The sequence below is a fragment of the Triticum dicoccoides genome, chromosome 7A (assembly GCF_002162155.2).
Source record: "Triticum dicoccoides isolate Atlit2015 ecotype Zavitan chromosome 7A, WEW_v2.0, whole genome shotgun sequence".
Taxonomy (NCBI): Eukaryota; Viridiplantae; Streptophyta; class Magnoliopsida; order Poales; family Poaceae; genus Triticum; species Triticum dicoccoides.
Genome location: NC_041392.1, coordinates 29,357,798 through 29,366,799, shown reverse-complemented (window position 1 = coordinate 29,366,799; position 9,002 = coordinate 29,357,798).

Below are 9,002 nucleotides of genomic sequence, written 5' to 3'. Positions count from 1 at the left end.
CGTGTGCGGTGCCCCCTGCCACCATATTCCTCGATAATACTGTAGCGGAGTTTAGGCGAAGCCCTGCTGCTGTAGTTCATCAAGATCGTCACCACGCCGTCGTGCTGACGAAACTCTTCCCCGACACTTTGCTGGATCGGAGTCCGGGGATCGTCATCGAGCTGAACGTGTGCTCGAACTCGGAGGTGCCGTAGTTTCGGTGCTTGATCGGTTGGATCGTGAAGACGTACGACTACTTCCTCTACGTCGTGTCATTGCTTCCGCAGTCGGTCTGCGTTGGGTACGTAGACACCACTCTCCTCTCGTTGCTATGCATCACATGATCCTGTGTGCGCGTAGGAAAATTTTTGAAATTACTACGAAACCCAACAGTGGCATCCGAGCCTAGGTTAATGATGTTGATGTTATATGCACGAGTAGAACACAAGTGAGTTGTGGACGATACAAGTCATACTGCCTACCAGCATGTCATATTTTGGTTCAGCGGTATTGTTGGACGAGACGACCCGGACCAACCTTACGCGTACGCTTACGCGAGACCGGTTCCCTCGACGTGCTTTGCACAGAGATGGCTTGCAGGCGACTGCCTCTCCAACTTTAGTTGAACCAAGTATGGCTACGCCCGGTCCTTGCGAAGGTTAAAACGGAGTCTATTTGACAAACTATCGTTGTGGTTTTGATGCGTAGGTGAGATTGGTTCTTACTTAAGCCCGTAGCAGCCACGTAAAACATGCAACAACAAAGTAGAGGACGTCTAACTTGTTTTTGCAGGGCATGTTGTGATGTGATATGGTCAAGGCATGATGCTGAATTTTATTGTATGAGATGATCATGTTTTGTAACCAAGTTATCGGCAACTGGCAGGAGCCATATGGTTGTCGCTTTATTGTATGCAATGCAATCGCGATGTAATGTTTTACTTTATTACTAAACGGTAGTGATAGTCGTGGAAGCATAAGATTGGCGAGACGACAACGATGCTACGATGGAGATCAAGGTGTCGCGCCGGTGACGATGGTGATCATGACGGTGCTTCGGAGATGGAGATCACAAGCACAAGATAATGATGGCCATATCATATCACTTATATTGATTGCATGTGATGTTTATCTTTTTATGCATCTTATCTTGCTTTGATTGACGGTAGCATTATAAGATGATCTCTCACTAAATTATCAAGAAGTGTTCTCCCTGAGTATGCACCGTTGCAAAAGTTCTTCGTGCTGAGACACCACGTGATGATCGGGTGTGATAGGCTCTACATTCAAATACAACGGGTGCAAAACAGTTGCGCACGCAGAATACTCAGGTTAAACTTGACGAGCCTAGCATATGCAGATATGGCCTCGGAACACGGAGACCGAAAGGTCGAGCGTGAATCATATAGTAGATATGATCAACATAATGATGTTCACCGATGAAACTACTCCATCTCACGTGATGATCGGACATGGTTTAGTTGATTTGGATCACGTGATCACTTAGAGGATTAGAGGGATGTCTATCTAAGTGGGAGTTCTTTAATAATATGATTAATTGAACTTAAAATTTATCATGAACTTAGTCCCTGATAGTATCTTGCTTGTTTATGTTGATTGTAGATAGATGGCTCGTGCTGTTGTTCCGTTAAATTTTAATGCGTTCCTTGAGAAAGCAAAGTTGAAAGATGATGGTAGCAATTACACGGATTGGGTCCGTAACTTGAGGATAATCCTCATTGTTGCACAGAAGAATTACGTCCTGGAAGCACCGCTAGGTGCCAGGCCTGCTGCTGGAGCAACGCCAGATGTTATGAACGTCTGGCAGAGCAAAGCTGATGACTACTCGATAGTTCAGTGTGCCATGCTTTACGGCTTAGAATCGGGACTTCAACGACGTTTTGAACGTCATGGAGCATATGAGATGTTCCAGGAGTTGAAGTTAATATTTCAAGCAAATGCCCGGATTGAGAGATATGAAGTCTCCAATAAGTTCTATAGCTGCAAGATGGAAGAGAACAGTTCTGTCAGTGAGCATATACTCAAAATGTCTGGGTATAATAATCACTTGATTCAATTGGGAGTTAATCTTCCAGATGATTGCGTCATTGACAGAATTCTCCAATCACTGCCACCAAGCTACAAGAGCTTCGTGATGAACTATAATATGCAAGGGATGAACAAGACTATTCCCGAGCTCTTCGCAATGCTAAAAGCTGCGGAGGTAGAAATCAAGAAGGAGCATCAAGTGTTGATGGTTAACAAGACCACTAGTTTCAAGAAAAAGGGCAAAGGGAAGAAAAAAGGGGAACTTCAAAAAGAACGGCAAGCAAGTTGCTGCTCAAGAGAAGAAACTCAAGTCTAGACCTAAGCCTGAAACTGAGTGCTTCTACTGCAAGCAGACTGGTCACTGGAAGCGGAACTGCCCCAAGTATTTGGCGGATAAGAAGGATGGCAAGGTGAACAAAGGTATATGTGATATACATGTTATTGATGTGTACCTTACCAATGCTCGCAGTAGCACCTGGGTATTTGATACTGGTTCTGTTGCTAATATTTGCAACTCGAAACAGGGACTACAGAATAAGCGGGCACTGGCAAAGGACGAGGTGACGATGCGCGTGGGAAACGGTTCCAAAGTCGATGTGATCGCGGTCGGCACGCTACCTCTACATCTACCTTCGGGATTAATATTAGACCTAAATAATTGTTATTTGGTGCCAGCGTTGAGCATGAACATTATATCTGGATCTTGTTTAATGCGAGACGGTTATTCATTTAAATCAGAGAATAATGGTTGTTCTATTTATATGAGTAATATCTTTTATGGTCATGCACCCTTGAAGAGTGGTCTATTCTTACTAAATCTCGATAGTAGTAATACACATATTCATAATGTTGAACCCAAAAGATACAGAGTTGATAATGAAAGTGCAACTTATTTGTGGCACTGTCGTTTAGGTCATATCGGTGTAAAACGCATGAAGAAACTCCATACTAATGGACTTTTGGAACCACTTGATTATGAATCACTTGGTACTTGCGAACCGTGCCTCATGGGCAAGATGACTAAAACACCGTTCTCCGGTACTATGGAGAGAGCAACAGATTTGTTGGAAATCATACATACCGATGTATGTGGTCCGATGAATATTGAGGCTCGTGGCGGATATCGTTATTTTCTCACCTTCACAGATGATTTGAGCAGATATGGATATATCTACTTAATGAAGCATAAGTCTGAAACATTTGAAAAGTTCAAAGAATTTCAGAGTGAAGTTGAAAATCATCGTAACAAGAAAATAAAGTTTCTACGATCTGATCGTGGAGGAGAATATTTGAGTTACGAGTTTGGTGTACATTTGAAAAACTGTGGAATAGTTTCGCAACTCACGCCCCCCGGAACACCACAGCGTAATGGTGTGTCCGAACGTCGTAATCGTACTTTACTAGATATGGTGCAATCTATGATGTCTCTTACAGATTTACCGCTATCATTTTGGGGATATGCTTTAGAGACGGCCGCATTCACGTTAAATAGGGCACCATCAAAATCCGTTGAGACGACGCCTTATGAACTATGGTTTGGCAAGAAACCAAAGTTGTCGTTTCTTAAAGTTTGGGGCTGCGATGCTTATGTGAAAAAACTTCAACCTGATAAGCTCGAACCCAAATCGGAGAAATGTGTATTCATAGGATACCCAAAGGAAACTGTTGGGTACACCTTCTATCACAGATCCGAAGGCAAAACATTTGTTGCTAAGAATGGATCATTTCTAGAGAAGGAGTTTCTCTCGAAAGAAGTGAGTGGGAGGAAAGTAGAACTTGACGAGGTAACTGTACCTGCTCCCTTACTGGAAAGTAGTTCATCACAGAAAACTGTTTCAGTGACACCTACACCAGTTAGTGAGGAAGCCAATGATAATGATCATGAAACTTCACATCAAGATACTACTGAACTTCGTAGATCAACCAGAGTAAGATCCGCACCAGAGTGGTACGGTAATCCTGTTCTGGAGGTCATGCTACTAGATCATGATGAACCTACGAACTATGAAGAAGCGATGGTGAGCCCAGATTCTGCAAAGTGGCTAGAAGCCATGAAATCTGAGATGGGATCCATGTATGAGAACAAAGTATGGACTTTGGTTGACTTGCCCGATGATCGGCAAGCGATTGAGAATAAATGGATCTTTAAGAAGAAGACTGACGCTGATGGTAATGTTACTGTCTACAAAGCTCGACTTGTCGCAAAAGGTTTTCGGCAAGTTCAAGGAATTGACTACGATGAGACCTTCTCACCCGTAGCGATGCTTAAGTCCGTCCGAATCATGTTAGCAATTGCCGCATTTTATGATTATGAAATTTGGCAAATGGATGTCAAAACTGCATTCCTGAATGGATTCCTGGAAGAAGAGTTGTATATGATGCAACCAGAAGGTTTTGTCGATCCAAAGGGAGCTAACAAAGTGTGCAAGCTCCAGCGATCCATTTATGGACTGGTGCAAGCCTCTCGGAGTTGGAACAAACGTTTTGATAGTGTGATCAAAGCATTTGGTTTTATACAGACTTTTGGAGAAGCCTGTATTTACAAGAAAGTGAGTGGGAGCTCTGTAGCATTTCTGATATTATATGTGGATGACATATTACTGATTGGAAATGACATAGAATTTGTGGATAGCATAAAGGGATACTTGAATAAAAGTTTTTCAATGAAAGACCTCGGTGAAGCTGCTTACATATTAGGCATTAAGATCTATAGAGACAGATCAAGACGCTTAATTGGACTTTCACAAAGCACATACCTTGACAAAATTTTGAAGAAATTCAAAATGGATCAAGCAAAGAAAGGGTTCTTGCCTGTGTTACAAGGTGTGAAATTGAGTAAGACTCAATGCCCGACCACTGCAGAAGATAGAGAGAATATGAAAGATGTTCCCTATGCATCAGACATAGGCTCTATCATGTATGCAATGCTGTGTACCAGACCTGATGTGTGCCTTGCTATAAGTTTAGCAGGGAGGTACCAAAGTAATCCAGGAATGGATCACTGGACAGCGGTCAAGAACATCCTGAAATACCTGAAAAGGACTAAGGATATGTTTCTCGTATATGGAAGTGACAAAGAGCTCATCGTAAAAGGTTACGTTGATGCAAGCTTTGACACTGATCCGGACGATTCTAAATCGCAAACCGGATACGTGTTTACATTAAACGGTGGAGCTGTCAGTTGGTGCAGTTCTAAACAAAGCGTCGTAGCGGGATCTACATGTGAAGCGGAATACATAGCTGCTTCGGAAGCAGCAAATGAAGGAGTCTGGATGAAGGAGTTCATATCCGATCTAGGTGTCATACCTAGTGCATCGGGTCCAATGAAAATCTTTTGTGACAATACTGGTGCAATTGCCTTGGCAAAGGAATCCAGATTTCACAAAAGGACCAAACACATCAAGAGACGCTTCAACTCCATCCGGGATCTAGTCCAGGTGGGAGACATAGAGATTTGCAAGATACATACGGATCTGAATATTGCAGACCCGTTGACTAAGCCTCTTCCACGAGCAAAACATGATCAGCACCAAAGCACCATGGGTGTTAGATTCATTACAGTGTAATCTAGATTATTGACTCTAGTGCAAGTGGGAGACTGAAGGAAATATGCCCTAGAGGCAATAATAAAGTTATTATTTATTTCCTTATAATCATGATAAATGTTTATTATTCATGCTAGAATTGTATTTTCCCGAAACATAATACATGTGTGAATACATAGACAAACAGAGTGTCACTAGTATGCCTCTACTTGACTAGCTCGTTAATCAAAGATGGTTATGTTTCCTAACCATGAACAATGAGTTGTTATTTGATTAACGAGGTCACATCATTAGTAGAATGATCTGATTGACATGACCCATTCCATTAGCTTAGCACCTGATCGTTTAGTATGTTGCTATTGCTTTCTTCATGACTTATACATGTTCCTACGACTATGAGATTATGCAACTCCCGTTTACCGGAGGAACACTTTGGGTAGTACCAAACGTCACAATGTAAATGGGTGATTATAAAGGAGTACTACAGGTGTCTCCAATGGTCGATGTTGGGTTGGCGTATTTCGAGATTAGGATTTGTCACTCCGATTGTCGGAGAGGTATCTCTGGGCCCTCTCGGTAATACACATCACATAAGCCTTGCAAGCATTACAACTAATATGTTAGTTGTGAGATGATGTATTACGGAACGAGTAAAGAGACTTGCCGTTAACGAGATTGAACTAGGTATTGGATACCGACGATCGAATCTCGGGCAAGTAACATACCGATGACAAAGGGAACAACGTATGTTGTTATGCGGTCTGACCGATAAAGATCTTCGTAGAATATGTAGGAGCCAATATGGGCATCCAGGTCCCGCTATTGGTTATTGACCAGAGACATGTCTCGGTCATGTCTACATTGTTCTCGAACCCGTAGGGTCCGCACGCTTAAGGTTACGATGACACTTATATTATGAGTTTATGCATTTTGATGTACCGAAGGTTGTTCGGAGTCCCGGATGTGATCACGGACATGACGAGGAGTCTCGAAATGGTCGAGACGTAAAGATTGATATATTGGAAGCCTATGTTTGGACATCGGAAGTGTTCCGGGTGAAATCGGGATTTTACCGGGTTACCGGGAGGTTACCGGAACCCCCCGGGAGCCATATGGGCCATCATGGGCCTTAGTGGAAAGGAGAAAGGGGCAGCCCAAGGTGGCTGCGCCTCTTTCCCCTCCCCTAGTCCTATTAGGACTAGGAGAAGGTGGCCGGCCCCCCTCTCTCTCTTCCCCTCCGAGGAATCCTAGTTGGACTAGGATTGGGGGGAGGAATCCTACTCCCAGAGGGAGTAGGACTCTCCTGCGCCTCCCTCTTTGGCCGGCCAGCCTCCCCTCCTCTCCTCCTTTATATACGGAGGCAGGGGCACCTCTAAACACACAAGTTGACACAAGTTGATCCACGTGATCGATTCCTTAGCCGTGTGCGGTGCCCCCTGCCACCATATTCCTCGATAATACTGTAGCGGAGTTTAGGCGAAGCCCTGCTGCTGTAGTTCATCAAGATCGTCACCACGCCGTCGTGCTGACGAAACTCTTCCCCGACACTTTGCTGGATCGGAGTCCGGGGATCGTCATCGAGCTGAACGTGTGCTCGAACTCGGAGGTGCCGTAGTTTCGGTGCTTGATCGGTTGGATCGTGAAGACGTACGACTACTTCCTCTACGTCGTGTCATTGCTTCCGCAGTCGGTCTGCGTTGGGTACGTAGACACCACTCTCCTCTCGTTGCTATGCATCACATGATCCTGTGTGCGCGTAGGAAAATTTTTGAAATTACTACGAAACCCAACAGTGGCATCCGAGCCTAGGTTAATGATGTTGATGTTATATGCACGAGTAGAACACAAGTGAGTTGTGGACGATACAAGTCATACTGCCTACCAGCATGTCATATTTTGGTTCAGCGGTATTGTTGGACGAGACGACCCGGACCAACCTTACGCGTACGCTTACGCGAGACCGGTTCCCTCGACGTGCTTTGCACAGAGATGGCTTGCAGGCGACTGCCTCTCCAACTTTAGTTGAACCAAGTATGGCTACGCCCGGTCCTTGCGAAGGTTAAAACGGAGTCTATTTGACAAACTATCGTTGTGGTTTTGATGCGTAGGTGAGATTGGTTCTTACTTAAGCCCGTAGCAGCCACGTAAAACATGCAACAACAAAGTAGAGGACGTCTAACTTGTTTTTGCAGGGCATGTTGTGATGTGATATGGTCAAGGCATGATGCTGAATTTTATTGTATGAGATGATCATGTTTTGTAACCAAGTTATCGGCAACTGGCAGGAGCCATATGGTTGTCGCTTTATTGTATGCAATGCAATCGCGATGTAATGCTTTACTTTATTACTAAACGGTAGTGATAGTCGTGGAAGCATAAGATTGGCGAGACGACAACGATGCTACGATGGAGATCAAGGTGTCGCGCCGGTGACGATGGTGATCATGACGGTGCTTCGGAGATGGAGATCACAAGCACAAGATAATGATAGCCATATCATATCACTTATATTGATTGCATGTGATGTTTATCTTTTTATGCATCTTATCTTGCTTTGATTGACGGTAGCATTATAAGATGATCTCTCACTAAATTATCAAGAAGTGTTCTCCCTGAGTATGCACCGTTGCAAAAGTTCTTCGTGCTGAGACACCACGTGATGATCGGGTGTGATAGGCTCTACGTTCAAATACAACGGGTGCGAAACAGTTGCGCACGCAGAATACTCAGGTTAAACTTGACGAGCCTAGCATATGCAGATATGGCCTCGGAACACGGAGACCGAAAGGTCGAGCGTGAATCATATAGTAGATATGATCAACATAATGATGTTCACCGATGAAACTACTCCATCTCACGTGATGATCGGACATGGTTTAGTTGATTTGGATCACGTGATCACTTAGAGGATTAGAGGGATGTCTATCTAAGTGGGAGTTCTTTAATAATATGATTAATTGAACTTAAAATTTATCATGAACTTAGTCCCTGATAGTATCTTGCTTGTTTATGTTGATTGTAGATAGATGGCTCGTGCTGTTGTTCCGTTAAATTTTAATGCGTTCCTTGAGAAAGCAAAGTTGAAAGATGATGGTAGCAATTACACGGACTGGGTCCGTAACTTGAGGATTATCCTCATTGCTGCACAGAAGAATTACGTCCGGGTGAAATCGGGATTTTACCGGAACCCCCCGGGAGCCATATGGGCCATCATGGGCCTTAGTGGAAAGGAGAAAGGGGCAGCCCAAGGGGGCTGCGCGCCTCCCCCCTTCCCCTAGTCCTAGTAGGACTAGGAGAGGTGGCCGGCCACCCCTCTCCCTCTTTCCCCCTTGGGAATCCTAGTTGGAATAGGATTGGGGGGGAGTCCTACTCCCGGTAGGAGTAGGACTCCTCCTGCGCCACCTCCTCCTGGCCGGCGCCTCCTCCCCCC